At 38.2% G+C, this 22527-nt stretch overlaps 1 protein-coding gene across 1 annotated transcript in view; it reads left to right on the top strand.

Moving 5' to 3' along the window:
• Positions 1-16273: 16273 nt before the first annotated feature.
• LOC149065514 (INO80 complex subunit D-like) overlaps positions 16274-22527 on the top strand; it is a 140416-nt gene continuing 134162 nt past the window's right edge. Inside the window, exon 1 of the mRNA XM_089253729.1 lies at positions 16274-16922. The gene's annotated coding sequence lies outside the window, so the exon portion shown is untranslated. The remainder of the gene's footprint in view (positions 16923-22527) is intronic.

Here is a 22527-nt window from a genome sequence, read left to right as displayed (position 1 = left end):
ATTGTGGCGATTGTTCATAAATTATCATTAAAGAAACTCTCACAAAATATAAAACGTATGAACTTATCAGAAATTAGTATTATAGTATAGAACCGAGCATGCCCAGGCTCTGTCGCTTTTGCGATATAAGCTCATTGATCGTGAGATCGTGGGCGTGCCGGAAAAAAATAAACCCGGCAAGTCGGCCGGGAAAGCACATCCGGTTCGGACCAACATCCTGCCAACCCCCCAAGCAGCACAACCACACCCCCCACACCCAAACCCCCAATCCCAAGGCGCATCACCGCTCGACAAAGCCAGCACAGCACCGCGGGCGCGACCTCCCTTCAGCCCCGACACCCGCGACAAGACCTCGCCGGCGCGGTCCAGAGCATCCCAACACGCCCCGCGAAGGGAGACCCTCGACCACCCCCAAGAACCTCCACCGCAGACCCATCAAGACCACCCCTCATCAAGAAAAATATGGAACGCCTCGTGACAAGGGTCCCAATCGGCGCGCCACTCCCGACCACGCATGAAGCCATTTCACCGACACCCAATCCCGCCCTCCTTGCCACTTCCCGGACCTCCGAACGGTCCGGCCTCCCGTCCCTTTTTTCACCCGAGGAGCCACATGCGGGTGCGACAGTCAAAGCTGCAATTTGCCAAAAGTCATGTGCCACATCAAAAAATAGTACAGATATATTAAATTGGTCCTCTGCAGCCATTGCCGAGAGAGGTATTCCATGAAGTGCTGTGAACTTTGACTCTTACGGGTTCTCCCAGTGTCGTCTTAACGCATGGGCCCACCCGGGCACGGCCCGGGGGCCTCAAGAGAAGTGAGGCTTCACAAAAATGAGATCCGGTTGAAATTTTCTAGGATTTACCAGGTTGGGACTCCGGAAAACCACTTGGCCCGGGGGCCCATGACACTCTTAAGACGGCCCTGGGTTCTCCGCATCATCTTCTTCGTCGGTGAGATCTTGTTCTGCATATTCGACTCCTCTGTTGACCAGTCTGGCAGATCGCCTGAGTTGGTCCCTGTTTGCTGATGTCGTCTCCTCATCTGGGTTGTTATCTTCATCCAGTTTGGCTTTTTCTGGGTGATTTTTCAGGAATCTGACCATTTCCACCAGCTTCCTTGTAGATTCAGGTCTGTCAAGGATTGTTTTGATCCACTCGGTCTCGTATTGTTCACCCGGAGCCTGGAAGTGAAAAATCCTTGTGTGTTCTCAGAAATTGGTAGCTACATTTGATATTTACTTACTTTGTCAAGAAAGTGTAAAATGATGAGTTTTTTTCCGTTTTGTTGGTAATCTTGCGTTTATAACCGTTTTGTAATACTGTATACAATTCACAAAAATTTGGGTTTTGCTAAGCTCTACGTTTCCCCCCTTTTTTTCAGGAAAACGTCACATGAGGAGAGCTGTCCTTGGGACCAAAATCACCGCCTACCACATTCTGTGCCCTGATTTCTTTATATTCCAATTAGTGACTGCAAACGAATGTTGTTCTGGATTGACCAACTTCATCCCATTTCGGTTCCCAAACAATTTTTAAAAAAATCATGTAGTAATCGAATTCATCCATTTAATTTATAGCCACTTAACACTGTTTCTATCCCCCCCAGACGGTCAACCATCAGGGGCGGCTTAAGCGAGGGTGCAAGGGTGTGGCAGCGTAGACTTTACTTAAGACCCAAAAATTTAACACACACAAAATTCACAGGACATCAGGCTTTTGAGTCGACAACGGAAACGTTGAGAAAATAGACAGGGCCTGTAATACCAGAAACCAAAATGTAAGCTATCTGGGAGGCTCGAAACAAAATCCGTACCCGTGTGAGATTTATTTGTGTCTCCTACCTATTGCCCCCTCCATAGCCCCTACCTCCTGCATCAGGGCCCCTAGGCTGGAATCTTTCGTGGGGCCCCTTCTACAGTTAATTTATAGAGTGAAAAAAGAAAAGTTATAAGAATTTAGTCCCGGGTCTCAAGTTGGAGCACTGTCAGCCCCCCCCCCTCTGCCCCGGAAGGTCATGCCTCTCCCTCACAATTTATCCAAACAATTCGTAACAAAAAATTTTTTTCGGCCTTTCATTTCGGATTTAGCACCACTCTTGAGCGATGTGGGCAGCAATGGGTCACATGGCCCAGCGCCGCCCCTGTACTCTATTACAAGGGGCATGTGTGCATTTTGGTTCCCTCACCCAAGGCACCCACAAGAGCCCGGGACAATTCTCATAATGTTTTGGCTTTTTCACGCTATAAATTAATTATAGAAGGGGTCGTGAAAAATCTGACTGGGGGGGGGGCGCAAAAGATCCCAGCCTAGGGGCCCATGCCCTCACTGAGAATTTGTTCCACAGTAGTCAAATGAAAGCAAAGGGAAAATTTGGCTTTTCACTTGTCCGGCCCCTGGAGTAAAAAAAACCTTTGGAAAAAAATTACCCCGTTGGATATCATCTTTACAGGATAAGTGATGATGGCCCACTAAGTGCTCTTTCAAGAATGAAATTATCTGGCATTATTAAGAATGATATAATACTGGAACAAAAAAAAAAAAAAAATATTATACTTTAAAAGCGGGACGTATGGTCACGCAAGTTTTCCATGGTAAACAATATTCCATGGTAAACAATAATGTGCGGCTTTCTTCTGAAAAAAAAAATCAGGTTTATTTTTCTCCAGGTCCCCTTCACTGAAGCCCTATCAGCTTCCTGGCAGGGTCGCCATTAGGAGCGCGCACATGAGGCTTCGCACCCGGGCGGCAGGTAAGGTCGAGCCGTCTCTGTCAACCACAGCCCAAAGACTCCCACCAAAGCACCGACCGGCGCCAATAAAAGCACCTTTGTTTCAGAAGATTCTTCCTTATATGGCGGACGTCGTCAAAAAATTACAGGATATTTTTCCCCTCGTATTCAGGAAACCCTTCGTTAAAATGTTCTGTCTTTACTTTCAAAGAGAGCCGAAATTGAGCCATTGAAATGTTCTTCGTGGTCAGCTGGAAAGCGCGGTGAATAACACTAAATAGTAAGGTTATACAAAATCATATATTTTTCACTTCAACGGCAGTCTGTGTGGAACAAACACAAAAAATAAAAACAAACAATATGGTTTAATAATTATATATTATTTACGATAGAAATGACACATGGCAATTCCACACGTTTACGAAACGTGAATTTAAAAAAATGTTTTTCTCTCCCCTCTTTCTATACTCCAAAATTTGCCGCCCTGAGCTATAGCCCGCTCAGCCCCCCCCCCCCCTGTAAATACACTACTGATTTTCTGTAAAGGGCAATTAGAGTAAATTCGTAGTGTGAAAACGAAAACAAATGATGAAAATCGTGCCGTGCCCCTAGGCTGGAGCTCCATCTAAACACTAATTTAGGCAAGTAAGTGGGAATATTGTCCGTAATTTTTTTGGTTTAGTTTTTCAGTGAATGAATCCAATACAATCGACGCTCCTTTTTACCAACCCGTGAGGACGTAAAAAACTAGTTCGTAAATGGGAAACACGTTGAAGGAATAGTATGCTGCTTGGTACCAAAAGATTAGTTCGTAAAATCGAGCGTCAACTGTATTATACATTTGTTGTGGTATTTTTTCGTTTACACTGGATCCCGCTTACAACATTTCTGAAAAAACCGTCATGAAAAAAAGTAAGCGTGGGAAAACTCTTGAAACGAAAAATCTCCATGATCGTACATGGAAGTTGGGACCACGAAAATAAGTCGTCCTAAGCGCAGGGCCGTAACTAGACCGTAGCCGGTCAATTTGTCGCACTCAACTTGTCTCGCCTCAATTTGTCGCGGTACAAATTCGTCGCAGTGTCAATTCGTCGCGGTACAAGTTTGTCGCAGTGTCAATTCGTCGTGGTACAAATTTGTCGCAGCTCCAATTCGTAGCTGTACAAGTTTGCCGCCGTGTCAATTCATCGTGACGTCAATTTATACAGTATATTACAGCGCAGAATCAATTCGTCGAACCGTCAATTCCTCACTGTACATGTTCCACGCGAGCTTGTATGTAGGTTTTGTCTTACACGTGAAATAAAAAACATGAACAAAAGTGTACACGCAGTTAACTGAAAATAATTATTTTTTGTCAATGCGGAAAGGTCATCGAAATTAAAATTACAATATCAATTACATTTAAAAGTTTAACTGCATATAAAAATTTAATTATATTTGAAAATTCAGTTGTAAAAATTTGAAATGTTAAATAATTGATTTTTGCTGTGATAAAATTTCAATATCATGTGAATAAATTTCGGTTTATATGATATTCCCCAAATTACAGTGAGCCTACCCTTAATGGTAAATTTATATCTGCCCCATGGGCTCGAGAGTTTCTCCCTCCCCCTTCGAGAGTCACCACCATTTACCATTACAGTATCTCCATAAGAACTTGAAATATTTAATTACTTAATAATTCAATTAAATTAATATTTAATTTTCACCGTATAAGCCGCACTTCCCGCTTTTGTTGGGATTTCTATTTCTCACAGCAAAGAGAGTTGGGTGCAGATCAAGGGTAGAAATGTACAGTGCTTATGAATGACGACGACGATTCGATGAAGTTTTCATATTGATCACAGGATAAGCACCGACAAAGACCATGTAATCACCAATAAGAAAGACGACTATGGGTCAGTCGCCTAGATATAACCATTAATCTTATGTTTATAATCAGTAGCATATCTTTGGCTGGCTTGTTTGAATATTTTCACATAGTTTTCATTAGCGTCTAAGCTCTTGGTACAAGGTTGGTGTGCTTGGTCTACATATTTCTGTTGGCAAAAACATGGAATATTGCAAAACTGAACGTGGAAATGATATGTTGGTTTGCGTGTGTTTAAAAGTTTCCCCCCCCCCCCATATAATTCATGTTCCGAAATTAGAAAAACTTTTATTGCAATTGAATAAATTAGCCTATTAATAATTTTCTTTGAGTTTTTTGTTGTATCATAAAGTAGAGATACAGATTATACAGATGACAAAAAATAATGTAGTACTTTTTAAATTAAATTATTTGAATTCAATTTAAATTGCAATAAATTGAAATCTTCTACGTATCGTTAAAAAAAAAAATTATGATAGTTTCAAATAGCACATCACTTGTTATTCTATTAATCATCATCTGGCTTTTTATTGCGATATTCACGTTAGATAAGTGTTTAAATAAAATGTTACTCCAAGGCACTGCAAATAAATAAAGGTTTAGATATTGTGGAGTGTTTATATATACGATACGAATTGTTTTTAAAATTAAAATTATCCTAATAAATGTAGGCTATAATCAGAGGCGGATTTATAGTTTTCCCACCTGTGGGGCTATTCAAACCTTGCCTCCCTTCTTCCTTTCTAATTCATGTTCTTGATCACCGATTACTCAATTTTGGTTACTAATCGTTGACTGGAGCCGTATGAGTGTCATGTACAGGAAGTTACACACAATGGGCTAATTAAAAGTCTGATTTCATTCTTTTTACTTGAGAGTTGTTACTTTACAGTTGAAAACAAAACAATCAAAAATCGATTGACATTTGCAGTGGTGTCAGAGACAGGGATGCTATGGGTGCCCAGGGTACTTTATGGAATGGGTATGAGAACCCAGAGAAATGGTTCAGAAATCAAAATTTCATACTTCAAGATCAAGACAAGAACCCACAAGTTCCAAACACTTCCGGCATCCTTGGCCAGTCAAAGGTGCCGACATGAAGGAAACATTGAGGAGGGGGGGGGCTGAAAATCGCCATTCATTCCGTACATAAAAGACTCAAACCCGTACTCTCTCTCTCAGGAGGCGAAATGGTGCATTGCATTGCATATTCATGAGTTATTGGAGTTGGGGGGGGGGGGACTCAAATAGCGCCAGGCCCCAGTTTCTGGCGCCTATGGTCGGAGTGTTTGAATATTATTTCGGTGTGATAATACAAAGTGATTTGAAATGTACATTGCATTGCGAAAAAATAATTTGAAAATAAGACTTTTCGCAGCTGTTACACATAAAACTTAGATACATTGTCGATTAAAAATTCCTTAAAGATATATTCTCTGCATGGATACATTTAATAATATAATTTAATACATTTAACTCCGGCAACCACCGAATTAATAATAAAGTTCTTGACATTTTCCTTAAATTTAATCTTTAATCTTTTTTTAAATTACATCTTACTCCAGCTCAATTCTAGACGTCATTGAAACTTCCACTCGGATTCCAGTTCTTGACACCTCCATCTTCGAGGGTTGCTCGGACCATAAAGTCCCTTTGATTGATTTTTCCCTTCAGCAATCCATTCCCTCCTACAAACTTAATACCAAACCAAATTTTAACAAGGCCAACTACCCCCTTATGCGAAATATTCTTCGTTCCCACTTCTCCGATTTCTTTTCGCTTTCCTCCTCCAGTAACATTCACACCTTGTGGGCCACTTTCAAATCGACAGTCCTCAAATACCTAGTTACAGTCCCCAGTAAGAAAGTCTCTTCTAAGTACATTTTTAACCCATGGATCAATAGAGATATCATCCATTTAAAGAGAAAAATTTGCCGTACAGCCTTCAAATACAAAGCAAACAAATCCCACTCACTTAAATACGCAATTCATGCCTACACTCAAAACCTTAAAGACCTCATTTCTTTTCATAAAACTAAATATCTTTCTCACTCTTTACCAAACTACCTCAAAACCAATCCCTCTAAGTTTTGGAACTTCCTCCGTCCCAAATTAACTGTGTGTGGCACTCCATCCCTCAAAACCTCTACTAAAGGCGTCTTTTCTCCTGCGGATATCGCCACTGAATTCAATTTAGCCTTCTGCTCAGTTTTCTCATTCGATTCCACCCCCCCCCCCTACAATACTCATTCACCGACTCTATTTACAACTCTAACCCTATCTTTATCTCTAGGGAGGGCATCATTAAATTACTGAAAAAACTCAAACCTCGCTTCTTGGGTCCGGATGGAATCCGTAACTATATTCTCAAATTCTGTGCTGAAGAAATCGCTGACTATCTTTTGATCATTTTCAATGTCTCTCTAAATTCCTCCATTCTACCCTCTGACTAGAAAACAAACAAAATCATTCCAATCCATAAATCTGGGCCTCTTACTGATCCCCTTAATTTCAGACCTATTACAATCACCTCATCTTGCTGTAGAATTCTCGAACACATTATAGCAAAGGAAATCCGCGCCCATCTTGACTCCATAAAATTTTTCTTCCTTAATTAGCATGGCTTTAGACGTTCTCTCTCCACCTCTTCTCAATTGGCCCTCTTCATCCATGACCTCTCGGGAGCCATCGATAAAAACTTACAAACTGACGTCATTTTCTTAGATTTCTCAAAAGCATATGACAAAGTCCCCCACAATAAATTACTTTTTAAACTTTCCACCCTCGGCCTACACGTTCAACTACTTAATTGGTTAGAAGCCTTCTTAAAATATCGCAAGCAATTTGTCCATTTCAAAGACCACAACTCTCCACTGGCCACCGTAAATTCTGGAACCCCACAAGGATCAGTAATCTCCCCAATTCTATTCTTAATATACATTAACGACCTCCCTGAAACCCTCAACTGTACCACGAGACTTTTTGCTGATGATTGCGTAATCTACTGCACCATAACTCACGAGTCAGACCCAGAATTTCTCCAACACAATCTCAATTCTATCTCCCAATGGTGCTCCACATGGCAAATGCCTCTTAACACCTCTAAAACGGTTCTCATGAGGATTTCACGTAAGACCTCACCTTTCGAATTTTCATACTTCTTCAATAACTCGTCCATATCCCAGGTTTCTCATTACAAATACCTCGGTGTTATCATTTCAGCAGACTTGCGCTGGAATAAACACATCGATTATATCTGTGGTGATGCTAGTGCTGGTGGATGTCTCGTTCTTTTGGAAACATACTGAGTCATGACTCATTTTCTTTTTTTAAGTTATTTAATAGAAGAAATAGAAGAGAGAGAGAGAGATTTTTACATGTTCGGTCGACAGTTGGAGCCAGACCGAACTCTAATACAAGAAGACACTAGATAACGCCTAGCTAGTGAGTGGCATAAAAAACATAATACAAGAAGACACTAGATAATGCCTAGCTAGTGAGTGGCATAAAAAACATAATACAAGAAGACACTAGATAATGCCTAGCTAGTGAGTGGCATAAAAAACATAATAAAAATATAAAAATTGCGCAAGACAAGCAGCGCCACAGTACTCCCCCACGAGTCTGAAGGACGGCATATGGCACAATGCAAAAAAAAATGACAATATAGGTACGACGATTTGACCATATAGTTACGGCAACTAATATAGCATCGACATGTGCAAAAAAAAATTTGTTCGAAAATTGCGAAAAATACGCAATACAAAATTTTTTCAAAAGTAATGAAATATTCATATGTACAATTAATAGCCGAGCAAAAAATAAATTACAAATGGTAAAAAAATTAGTAAATGTACGTATATGCAAAAACAATTACTAGATTAGATAATAAACATATATACATATAAGAAAATTGAAAAATGAAAATTTTGCAAAACATAATATTCATTTTCAAAAAATGTTGCAAAAAAAAACCAATAATATTATTCATTTCAAAAAATGCGTATAAATAAGAATAATATTAAGGAATTCTCTTATACGAACCGTACGCCCTGATCGAGTTATATAAGGCTGTTTCGGTTCAGTGAACGGTGATTGCTCATTAAAAGTGCAATCAAGCAAAAATGCTGGTTTCAATCTGTCTATTGAGATTTTCGTTAGTTTGTCTTTTATGTTCAATATATTGTCAATATATATCAGAAGATTGCGATAAAGACTTGCGCCATCTATCGTTCATAATTCGTAACAATATATACTTTTGGAGATCGTTCAATCACTTCATATGGCCCCAAATATGGTTGTTGAAGGAGCTTTCGTACGGTGTCCAGCCGCATGAACACATGGGAAGAAACATCAAGTTCTTTATGAACGAAAACGTTGTGAGTCCCATGCCTTGAAGTTTGGATCGGACGTAAAGTGTTTATGTGATCTCGTAGAGCCCGTAGAAATTCCGGCTGCGTGGCTGAGGATCGGAACTACGGAAGAATTCACCAGGTAGGCGCTATGGTGATTCATAAACGATCTCAGCAGCAGCAATGTTGATGCCCGGTTTGATGCTGGCTCGGGTGGACAGAAGTATGGTAGGTAACACTTCAGTCCAACGTTCCGTGGCATGGCAGCGTATGGCACCTTTGACCTGCCGGTGGAACCTTTAACGATGCCATTGGAGGCCGGATGATACGCTGTCGTACGTGTTTTCTGAGTTCCAAGAAAACGAACGAATGCGTGAAACAAATCACTTTCGAATTATTTCCCTTGATCGGTGGTAACCGATTCCGGAACTCCGAATCTGCTAATCCAGCCAGAGTAGAATGTCTCTACGACAGTTTTTGCTTTTTGGTTTTCCATCGGGAAAGCCTCTACCCACCTGGTGTATCGATCCACACAGGTAAGGCAGTAGGTGAAATCCCGAGAAGGAGGAAGAGGACCAACAATGTCGATGTTAATGTGCGAGAATCTGCATTGAGGCAAAGGGATGGAAGATCGAGTGTGACGATGCACTTTTGAGCGTTGACACTCGATGCACGTCCTGGTCCATCGTGTGACATCCTTGCGAATTGAACTCCACACAAATCGTTGACGAATAAGGTCCACAGTTGATTTAACGCCTGGATGTGGGCGAGGTTATGAAGGACCGTAAACACGTGATATCGGGGTTTTTCTGGTACGTAGGGACGTATAATTCCAGTGAATAAGTCACAAAAAATTTCTGTACCCTGAGGACCGAATTTTATAGATTTTATATCGAGCACCCCACCTGGTTGTCGGAGGGCCGTTAATTCGGCGTCTGTACTCTGTGAAGTAGCAATAGCTGCGTAATCAATCGAGTCAGGTAAATTAATCTGGGAAAAGCATCCGGCTACAATATTTCGCTCACCCTGAATGTAACGAATGTCCGTAGAAAATTGAGATATTAAGTGACGACGTTGTCTGGGAGAGCTGTTATCATTGACTTTGTGAAAAGCATAAGCTAGAGACCTATGATCACTGTAGATCGTAATTGCCTTCTAACATGTGTCCGAAATGTTTAATAGAACTATAAACCGCAAGCAACTCGCGATCATAAATACTATAGTTCTTTTCAGTTATCGTTAACTTTCGAGAACAAAATGAGAGTGGTTCGACGACACCATCGGAAGCTTGTTGTAAAACAGCTCCGAGAGCGAAATCCGATGTGTCGACTGTCAACGAAAGATGAGCATTGTGTTTAGGATGAGCCAAAAGCGTGGCGTTGGTAATAGCATGTTTACACGTTTCGAAAGCAGCAATAGTTTCCCCCGACCAAGCAAGATTTATCTTTTTTCTTCTTACCTTTGCACAAATCGTGAAAGGGAGCGTGGTCAGATGCTGCGTTTTTTAAGAAACGGTGGTAAAAGTTGAGAATTGCTAGAAATCTTCGAAGTTCATCAACCGTTTTCGGTTGCGGATAATTACCGATGGGGCAGTTGAATTTTCTCTCTTTCCAAGGTATATCTTCGCAACAGCCAGTTGTTAAAAAAAAACCTTCACAAGTTTCTCTGCCGCACACAACATCCAGGTAAGCCGATTTCGAATTATATCGCTACATTAAAAGAACTTTCGAAAACCGCCGAATTCAAATCTAGTTGTGAAAATGCTGAGTGCTCAAAATCTGTTATCAACCTCATGCTACGTGCTCAATTTATACGAGGATTACAAGGTGCTTAAATCCGCGAAAGAATTCTACAACAAGCTGAACTTGTTGTTCCTGTGAAGGAGATAGAGTACAGTCAAGGAATTACACTCATTCAAGCCTATGGAAGTATGGAACTGTTGTTTAACGATTGGGTCGTGTTCATTACCTAGTTGAACTAGGTAATGAACCAGGTAATGTCTAGGTAATGAACTAGGTAATGTCTAGGTATCAAGAGACATTTTGCACAGCTTCGACGGTGTGAAGTCAATCGACCGTCTTCCCTAACTCCTATTCGACTATCTATTCCTATGAGACACTTCCCTCGGAAGAAATCTGTCACTTTTAGTGATCATGTAAGTCAACGGGAGATTCCTGCAATTTGCCAACACAAGACTTCATCTATGGTAGATGCTTCTACTGAAACAGAGCAAACGTCAAATGCAACACCTCGATCAACAAGAACTATTTTTCCTCCAGCTCAAACTACTCAACTGAGACGCTCAACTCGCTCCAGAAAACAAGTTCAAAGACTGAACTTGAGACTGTTCATTACCGAATGTTGATTCTTGTGTATAACTTTTGATTGTGTGTATCATTAATCAACTCTTAATTTAGTGTGGGAGGATTGTGATGTATCTGGCAACACCAGAAAATAAGCAGTATTATGTTGTACAAAGGTGGCAACACTTCAAGGGAATGACAACATGCCGGGAATGAGTTGTAAATAATGTTCCGTAATAAATTAGTTAAGAATTATCGTTCAGCTCATGATTCACTACAGAAACGGCTCATAAAGTACAATAAAGTTGTCTTATTCTAAGTATGGATACCTTCTCGATTTACCCCAATATGTTTATCGAATTCCCTGCGACACCCTCTTTTCTGCATCCCTTCAAAGAAGCCGATGTCCTTCTGTGGGTATGGTCTTTGTTGTATTCTGTGGGTAAGCCTCAGAAAAACCAATTGGCCCGGGGGCCCATGATGCTCTTAAGACGGCCCTGCTTGGGATCCACCTTTCCCTGCAATATAAGAAAATGGCTGATATGTACGGAATGACAGTTAATTCTATTCTGTCGCTATGGTCGTCCCCTCACGAAAAGAATTTCTGGCTACGGCACCTGATAGTATGTGGCACAAGAGTGATATTTTTTTTTCTTGTCAGTTTCTAAATCCTTAATTTTAGGTTTTCATTTTTTCCTTTATTTATAAATGATTTTTTCTTGATGCCTATTTTAAAATTTTTGCTTGCCTCATGAAATTATAAAATCATAAAATTTTATATGTTTAAAAAATTACTATCCTTTTGAAGCCTTACATTTTAATTTCTTAAACGAGTGAACAAATTTTCTGAACAAATGTATTCAATTCGAAGGAGCTTATCAGAACCATTGCCAGAAATTCTTTCGGAGGAGGTTTGAAGTGACAGAACAATAGATTTTTCTTTGCCTTCTTCTAATGTGATGGGGCGAAACCGGACTTCCCAGTTCCCCTCTCGCCACGGCCTTGCAGCTGCTGTCCGTGATTGTCTTTTGCTGATGGCTATCCATGCACCCAAACCCCCAATTGGTGACAAGTATCTTTCTTGCACAGCAGGTGACACACTCGCCCCTAGGTCGGCGTCATGGAATATTTGAACTCAGTAATTGTATTGCAATGCCTTTTTTTATAAAGTAAAAAGAGTGCCGCTGATCAGTATGGGATTGGTGACTGTTGCTCATATATCCTGCCTATTTTCTTGGAAATATTTGGTGACTGTATAGCAAAAAAAACCCTACATTGCTGCTGTTGTTGAAAACATGTTCCTTTATTTTGTTTGCACTTTCCCTGCTCAGTAGAATGCATTATTTGTAACATGAACGTTCTCGCACAGAGCTGAAAGAAAAATTTAAAATTTTTTTCCTCAAAGAAATTTCATATCGGCATTTATCAAGAAACGGGTCGTACACCTCATGTAAGTTCACTTTTATATAAAATGTATATAAACAAGTTATCAGAACTTTCCTTTTTTTATGACTAACTTCGTGTTAGCTATCGTCTGCAGGCTGACCATATTTTCTTTTTAACTATGTATAATCAAATTTACCGAATGTGCAATACCAGTGGTAACCAGATTGAACATCACATTGGCCTGGAGCAGATGCATACGAAGGAATTGGGTTGGTGAAGGGGCTTCCCCCCAAGCTGATAAAAAAATTTGGAAAAATTGGAAAATATTATCGTAATTAAAATATCGAAAGAAATACTTTTTTTACACTATTTGACAGAGCTCATATTTCTTTTTTTAGAGGGTTTTTGGTCGTAATCCTCCACGCTGGCCAGATATTCAAATATGCTATTTAAGTTAATTTAAATGTTTTTTGAGGGTTGGTAAATCAAAATTTCTTTAAAAAAAATTCCTTATGCCCCCTTTGAAAGTCGGTTCTGCCGCACGACCGCAACTAGATGTTTGGTCACCCGGGGCATGTGCGCATTTTGGCGCGCCCTTGTAATGTTGAAGGACAGGTTTGAGAATGAAATTTGCGCCACCCTCTGGTTCAGCGCCCGGGGCACAAAACCCGCCTGCTCCCCCCTAGTTGCGGCTCTGATCCTGTGTTCGCCTCTGCCTTGGGGAGCTATGACGTGTCTATTTAAGTTGATTCGCTATCACAACAGTATACTGTAATAGCTAACACAATCATTTTTTTTATTGAAACAGTTCTTATGGTGTACTGTATATGTATCGTTTGTGACAAAATTTAATCAAAGTTCAGTAGAACCTCAATTATCCGGGGGTGGATTATAACGGGAGACGGATTTACCGGAATACGAAAATTTCTAAACTTCACGGGAGGTAAAATAGTGCCAAGAAAAATAATTGTTCCTTAGAATAACATAAGGTATAGGGTAACACACACAACCGAGAAGGGAGAAATGTGGTGATTAGAAGAAGGTATTATATTATTGAAGTCAGCGCCGTAGAGCATGAAATTTATTTTGGGGGTGGGGGAGTGGTAGAGAGAGAATAGTAGACAAGCATGTTATTCCCCATATATCAGCTAGAGGCGTCGACATGAAGAAAACATTGGGGGTGCTGGAAGTCACTGGTTGTCCCGTATATACATTGGCGTACGTAAAGGGAGGGGGTTTGGGGTTCTAACCCCCCCCCCAAGCCGAGATTATAGTGTTAATTTTGCAAGAAAAACGTAACCCTTGAGAAGAAGAAAAACTGAACCCCCCCTCCCGAGAAAATTCTACGTACGCCTATGCGTATATACGAGACTCAAGAACGTACGCAGGAGAGAGAAGGTGCAGCAATGTATTGTTCTTTCAGAAATTATTGGGGGGGGGGGTGCTCAAATGGCCTCAGCCCCTAGGTTCTGGTGAATATGACTGAATATGACATCAGTCATTTTCCGCGACATGTTTTATCTCTCTTCCAGCTGCTCTTTCCGAAATTGACAAAAAAGACCTCAGTGCAAACCAAACGTACTCAAGTATTCGGGTTCTCGAGTTTATTCAGCTTCACTACACTCCCCTGTTGTTGTCCTCTAACTGTACTGGTTCTATTCAAGACTGTCTCAAAACATGGACCTTTGGGCAAAGTGTTGCTCTAGGAGTTCCGTACTTGGCTAGAAGTAATAGCTTACAGCAGGGGGTCTTCAATTTTTCAGACACGATGGGCCAATTTGAACTTCCCATGAAGCCCACGGACCACCAAATCTTGTGATTTAGTGACATCTTTATAGAAGTGGCCAATAGGCCCGGGTTGAACCCGGAGAAAAATATTTGAAGATTTTTATTTGTTCTGAAATTATTTTTTATTATCAATTTTGATTAATTCTGAAATTATTTTTTATTATCAATTTTGATTAATTCTGAAATTATTTTTTCACTTATTCCAAAAAAGTTTGATTATTTGCTGATTAAATTAATTAATTGCGAGATTAATTTTAATCTGAAAACACTTTAAATTATTCTTCAATTACTTATTGTGGTAATTTTGAAATTCTTTCCCTTCTCAAAATATCTTGAAATTATTTCTTTCAATAACTATGCAATTATACTTTTGTTGATTGTGAAATGATTTCTATCAGAAATTACGAAATTATTTCTCTTATTGATTTCGCAAATTCCATAATTATTTCTTCCAGTACTTCTTAATTTTCGCGAATTCTGGAATTATTTCCTTCATTTATTCTAGAATTATTCATCCGAAATAATTCATCAGAAATTATTATTTTTAATTACAGTAATTCCGAAATTTTTTCTTTCAATTCTAGAATTAATCGTTTTTCAATGTTTTCCAGTAACAACCAGTTTCTGAAAATCATCGGCGGGTCACGACAAAAAGCTTCGAGGGCCAAATCTGGAAGACCCCTGGCTCAAGCCTTCCGTATTACGTGTAGCCAAGACCCCTGTGAGCCTGGGGTCTTCAACGCATGGTCAGATTAGGTGCTCGAAGCTTTTCGTCGTGGCCCTGATAACTACAAGATATATATTGAAGTCTGAGAACAGTACAGAATTATCGGAAATTACGTCGACTTGTCTGCCAGAATGAAAGGGGTCCTCAACAAGTTAGAATACACAATTTTGCATGGATTTTGTGGGGGAAAAAATCTTGGTGCCTATAATGTTTTGTTGACACGTAAATTTTTTTTTTGGATTTGTCAAGCCCTGCTCATGTACACACTCACGTATTTGAGCGTATGTATAACATTAATAGGTCTACATATACTGTACGCAGGTTCAGGGACGTGCGCAGAACCAAAATTTGTGGGAGAGACAGGGCATGGCTCCCACATCCTGAAGCGGGGCCCCCAGGCTTTGATCTTTTGTGGGCCCCCAGTTAGACTTTTCACGGTCCCTTTCTGTAGTTAATTTATAGCATGAAAAAGCAAAAAATGACGAGAACTGTCCCGGGCCCCAAGGCTAGAGCCCTGTCAGCCCCCCCCATGTGGGGTAGGGGAGAGACCGGGGTATCTCTCCCAGAAAAAATTTGAATCGCTAACCTTTGAAAAGAATTTAAAACAAACCGAAATAGAAAGAAAATGCATATAAATTCTATATGCAACTTCTGTTGATATTTTAATTTATTAAAAAAATACTCTAAATTTTTTTGATCATCTTGAGGCAGACATCCATTGATCTACCATATTTTGACTGAGGCAAAAATCTTTTTCCACAAAAGTAGGTGAAATTACCCGTCATCGCTGAAATCAAATACAGATTGAGGATAAAAAACGGGACATTCTAGTTCAAAAAGGGACGTATGGTCAATAGGAAATATATGTTATGACAACCTTCCTCCCCCCCGTACTGAGTAATGTCCCATGAACTTTGAGCAACACCAATCATTTTTGACTTCCGGCGTCCCTGCCTCTAAGGAAAAAACCCACTGAGTGCAAACCATCGAGAAGAAATATAAGTAAGAAGTATTTATTTGAAGAAATATTTATTTCTCCTCCAAGGTGCAAACACTGAAATATCTCTAGTTTGAAGTTGGAAGTGCTGAATCTGGCAATTGCTGCGCGCTGCCATTATTGTTTGTAGTTGATGTTATTGGAGCACTGTATACTAGAAACATCTATTTACATGTGCTTCAAAAACACAGAGTCAGTCATGTGCCCAATACTTGGAGTGATGTCAATTGTTGTATTTTTTCATTGAATTGCTAAATGTCTATACCTTTTTTGTGAGTTATGTGTTAAGTGAAATGTGAGCAACTGCTTTTTTTGTTGACATTTTCCTTTAGGCTTAACCATCAAATGTCAACATAGAAAAGATCAATTTGTGAAAGGAAGAAGCACTTAAGTGGATTCATTTTTCTTTTCCTACACATTTAAACGATCTTTTCAGCCACAGAAAACACCTTTATCTCGAGTGACCTACGTAAATGAGTATAGAATGTTTATAGTGTATCAATGTTTACCTTAGTTGGTTAAGTTGAAGGTGTCTTACCACCTTCGTACTTCCATAGTGTCTAGTAATCAGTTCATATGGTCAGATTGTGATGGTCTCTAATCATGCTGTATGAAAATCTACACGAGGTTAAAAGAATTTACATGAATGAAGTTTTCATTAGTGAAACTAAGGATATCATAGTGATGATCAATACTGATGATAATCAGATTTGTGATTAATTGTTGATAAACACATTTTCATTCAGAAGAAAAAGTGAGTTGAAAGTGAGTATTTTTTCATTCGTTCTTTTAAAGGAATGAAATTTTATTCATGTTCGAAATTGCCATTATACCTTAAGAACTTTAAGTCTTATGAGAATTAAATTTGAAAACCAGATCCGATCATTCCATATAATACTGGAATTCAATATGCTTTGTCATCGTTAAATTGGTGAGGGATGTTCAATATAATGCCAGAAAAATTATTCTGCATTTTCAATGGCTTTCGATTTTGTTGAACTAAAAAAAGAGGAAAATTAAATGTATATGACTCGAAACACAATACTTTTGAACACTGGGTTTACAATTATTTCCCAAACTTATCACTGGGAATAGTATTGAGTTTGAAGGAATAATTTTTTCAAAGAAACCATAATTATATGATTTTCTTCACACTGAGATTCTTCAAATTGTGATAGATTAGAAGTTGCATGTAAACACAAATAATGTTAACGACTCAAACATCTGTTTGAGGTTTTAGTGCTAGAAATTTCACAAAAAGTATTGATCAGATTTGAGTCCTTAACTAGCTAAGCAGAATTTTTTTTGTATTGCAATGTACTCTCATCTGATCAGAAATGTTTAGCTGTAAAAATTTTCAAAAAAAAAAGTTTTTTCTACTCGGAAGAGTTTTTTTTTTTCAAAATTGTTCCCAAGATAATAAAGAGGGAAAAGAGATGTCTAGTTAGATTTTTTCCTGTGTGTGGATTCCAAACTGGTTTTCATGATGCTATTTGTGTGTGAAGATATATAACAGTAGAAGGTTTAAGATAACACAACAATAGACGATGCATAGATACAGTACACAGAGACTGGGAGATGTCTATGAGTAAATATTTGGTATATTTATAGTTTTCTGCCTAGCTTTGAAAGTGTCATGAAACCAGTTTTTTGTAAGTATGCATAAATCAAAGACGAGTAGTACAGACTTGTAATCAAGATCTGATGTTGGTATTAACCTTGATCAGCTGAAAGCTGAATATTTATGTACCATTTATGAGATTTTTTTAAATTGAAAAGTGTAGATTCATTTTGATCAATTAGTTGTGGTAAAATTTAAATTCTGGAATTTCAAATTCTTGCGCCAGGCGTAGCAGCATAGATAAGACGTGGGATCCCTTTCATCGATACAAGTTAGTTTTCTCTAGTTTCTTATACAGAAAAACTTTCCATAATGATCATTTCCCATTTTCTGACTTTTTTGGTGCCTGTGGAATGGAGCTTCAATACATAGTATTTCACTTTGTAATGGAATAAAAATTCTTAGTGCCAAGGTGGAAGTGGGTATTTTAGCAAGAGATCTCGTGGTATAACGTAGGCCTCTATTGATTTTGACAATCATTGTCATAGATCAGGGGTCTTCAACCTTTCTCGAGTGGCGAACACTACCTATACCCATCATCAAACAAAAAACACACCTTACGGTAACTTCGACATACATACCTGAAATTATTAATTGTCATCATTGAACATAATTTTTACAGGGTGTTTAATCGGAGCGTTGATCAAGTGCTCGCGAGCATGAAATGGGACACATGCATTGACCACTCTTGATGCGTCAAGGAGCACCAGGTTGGAGATGGCTGTCATAGATGAAGAGCAGTGCTAAATTGTTTTATTGTTAGAAAGAAAAATTCTTTCCCGCAAGTTACATCTAGGAGAATATTCTCCTAGATGTAAAAATTGGAGAATAATAATGAATATTTATTTTTCTTTTAAATAATTTAAATTTTTTTGTTAATTTTGTTTATATTTCGAAATATAAATCAGTTTTCATTGCCTGAAACATTTACAACAAAACAATATTTGGTGTAATCACCCCTAGTGTGTGACAACTTTTAGTTCAAGAATATTCTCCAGGACTGCCGTCTGGCAGTCCAGTGACTAGGGAGCTAGCTTCTGACTGTGCACGTCTGGGTTCGAATCCCGGTTCGGGCATGGATGTTTACTCACACACTAACAAATTCCCTGGACAGATCGTAAAGATCTCTTGGGAATACGTGGAAAAAAAAAAGGTATGATGAGAGCTTTTAAAATTTTGGTTATGCAGATGTTAGAAACCTTTAGATTAAAACGTCAAAAAAAAAATTTTAAAATTAGATAAATTTTCAGAAATAAGTTCAAAACAAGAAATTAAACCAAAGTTGATGGATAAAGGAAGCTCTTCTTATATAATCACCTTCATTCTAAGATACAGAACTGTTGTTTTCTTCACTTAAATTCTATATCACTCACATTTCTTTGAAAGTTGTGCAATTCAGCCCTGTTTGTTTAATTTTTTTTCTTTCAAACTTTAATATTGTGGGCTGCAAACTTCAATATTCCTATCATCTTGACGGGAACAGAGAATATTCTCTCAAAGGACTACTATTATAAATTACTAGAGAATATTCTTATCAAAAATAATAATTATTCTCAAGTTATTTATCGAGATTAGTTATTATAATACATGTTATTACATATATTCTTGATAATATTCTGTGGAAAGATTTCATTAACTGAAAAATATTCTCATCGAGGAGAATATTCTCTGGAAGGTCTATTATTAATAACTTCAGAATAATTCTTATTATTTTTTATAAGGATATTCCCCAGTAATTTATTAAAGTAGTACTTCAAGAGAATATTCTCAAGGATATTATATGTAACTATATTATAAATAACAGGAGAATATTCTCATCAAGAACTTATAAGAATATTCTCAAGTTATTTATAATAGTAGTCCTACCAGAGAATATTCTCTTTGATGAGAATATCCTCCGAAAGATTATTCTCGAGAATTTTACATCTCTATGCAAGATTTCATTTTTTTGCAGTCCCCCGGAACTTCTAGTTAACTGAGTTAATCTAAATGAAAGTAGGTAAGTCAAGGAACCACAACACCATGTCAAAAATGAACAACAGTTATTGTTATCACATATAATATTATTTAAAGGAAGTAACAAATTATATTTGATTTTATATAGCACTTCATATGATTTCTGAGAACAGAAAGTACGCGGAGGAAAAGTGCATTGGCATATATTCTTATCTTTTCTCTATGAACTTATTTCAAAATACATCCCGTTAGATAAGGACAAGCGAGAAAAAAGATGATTGTGAGTGAAAAAAAAATGCATTTTTAATCTCTCACACAAGAAGTTTTAGGGTTGTTTTGTTCGGTGCATACACATGGTGTAACAATAGCAGTGAAGGAACAGTGTTTCTATTTCTTTCCCCCCCCCCCAATTCTACTCCCGACGTAATATGTCAGAAACACTGGATAGGTTAAACGTCTCGTGATTTGGTGAGACATAAGCTGCCAGATCTTTGGAAGGCCAAGTCGTGGGTGCTCCATCATGACAACGTGCTTGCTCACAGGTCTGTCCTGGTGTCAGATTACCTGTCAAAACATTATTCTGATGCTTTAACAACCAGCTAATTCCCCTGCCACTGGTGGTCATAGTGACGGACTCGCGTCGCAAGGTTCCGGTTTCGAACCCTGCCATCGCCGTAGTGGTGGTATTCTGTGGTTCCCAAGTTGAAGGTGCAAATGCGAGCCGATCTCCCCTTTAAAAAGTCGTGCCACAGAGAGCAACAGACCTACAAAACAGTAAAAATGTAATTCAATCATAACACAACTCGCTTCACTTCTGACTTATAGATGGTGGCACTGAAAAATCAAAAAACACTACATACGCACTCAGACCGTTAGGTTCACACAGTTACACTTCCGGCACAACTCACTAGGTAGTAAATTGCCCATAGATGGTGATAAACCTGAGTTGTGCTCGGTTTGAAAGAAAGCAAGCCAATTCCCCTAATCTTGCCCTATATGACTTTTTTCCTTGGTTAAGAATTCACTCAAAAGGCAACAATTTTCAAGTTCCGTTGAAGGCTCCGGAAGATGTGACAAAAAAAAAGCTTTCAGTCCGCATTTACATCTTTGTATGAACAGTGTCAAAAATGCATAATTGCACAGAGTTGTTACTTCGAAGGAAACACCAAGTAAACAGGTTCTACGTGTATTCATTCTTCCCTAATAAAATAATGTCTCGGAAGTTTAAGAACCTAGTAGTGGAAATGACAGTATATCTGACAAATTTGTTAACGCAATTGAAGATAATGTCACAAGGGACAAATACGATTTTTCACTTTGTTTCAACAACTCACTTGATTTATCAGGGCTTGACAAATCCCAGGCTCCAGGTCACCATGGCAATTATAAAATCAGTATTGGTCCTGTATGAGATTTTTAAATTAAATTCTAAAGATAACAAATTTTTTTGGTTTCATAATTTTTCTTCCAACATTGGAGGGGTTCACTAAGCTTAAAAAAAATCAAAAACATTATTTAGGATTTTGATTCATGGGTAAAACCATGCTGTAGTTTGAGAATCCGACTGTCATAAAAACTTTATCATGTTTGTACTTAACTTTGCAGTGAATACGAGGGAATCGAATCACGTGTTTCTATGACAACGAATGCCTCTAACCAATGTATCGATCCGCTGCATTGGTAAGGTATGACTGATTTTCACCAAGCTCATTGAGGAGAAACATTCTTTTCATGTAAAAAAATTACATAATTTGACTAATACTAGGTAATGATTAACAGAAACAACCATTGTTGATGTTTTCGGAAATTGAAGTACATTTTTTAAATCTAAGGTTGTTTTTTTTGCGGGAAATGAATGTACTATAAATTACATTGGGAAGCGATTGAAAAATATTAAATATAATTTTATATTTTCTTGATATTCATACTACTTTTCATTGACTTTGAATTAGGTAATCAAAAATTGCAGAGAGTGTAGGCGTAGAATATTTTTCACAGATTCTTCCCTTCTCTTAGCTGAAATTTATGCCATGTAGTTGTCCCAAATGGTGAATATCCATGTCTGTTCTGTTGATTTGCCAATTTAGTACTATTTGCTCAGAACTTAGAACTGTTAGTCTTCATAACTAATTTTCTTCATCCCATAAATTCTCTTAGACAAGGTTGCAATGAAATTTAACACTAGAAATAACCAGAGCAGTCATTTTTGCTGTTTTTGATTTTGAAAACATAATCTTAAAAATATTCAAAGTATGCACTCCATTTTTGGTGACTTAATTTTTGTATTTCTCCTCATGTATGAAAATTTGAAGATTTTGTTCCGGCGATATTGGTGTTTATACCTAGAATGGCTAAGAGCGGTCATTTTGGCTGATATATGTAAATTGCATGTTTCCTTGTTGTGGCACGCTTGTATGCTTTTTATTCCCAACATTCGCTGAAGACACACACAATACATGAGCACTAATAACGTACCAATAAGAAGGCACACAAAACCAACAAATATATGTATGTAATATTCCATTCCATCCCCAAAGTAGAATATGTCGAAATCTCCAATGTATGTCGCAGAACAATTTGAAGGAATTTTAAGAAAAATATAGAAAACACTATTATGTGAATTTTTATTGCAGAACATTTCCAGTTAGATTGGGCTTGCAGAACAATACAAAACATTCTGCTTTGGGGCATTTCATCATGTGACTTGGCTAGATTATGCAAATAGAATGAAAACATCCATTCTAATTTAGCTACAGTTTCTGTTTTCAATGTTGCAAAAACTCATTTTTCCCC

This window comes from Pholcus phalangioides, unplaced genomic scaffold (genome assembly GCF_987345545.1).
Source record: "Pholcus phalangioides strain wild (caught in Gottingen) unplaced genomic scaffold, Ppha-v1.0 ptg000039l_1, whole genome shotgun sequence".
Lineage (NCBI taxonomy): Eukaryota > Metazoa > Arthropoda > Arachnida > Araneae > Pholcidae > Pholcus > Pholcus phalangioides.
This window is presented reverse-complemented; position numbering and strand designations above follow the sequence as displayed.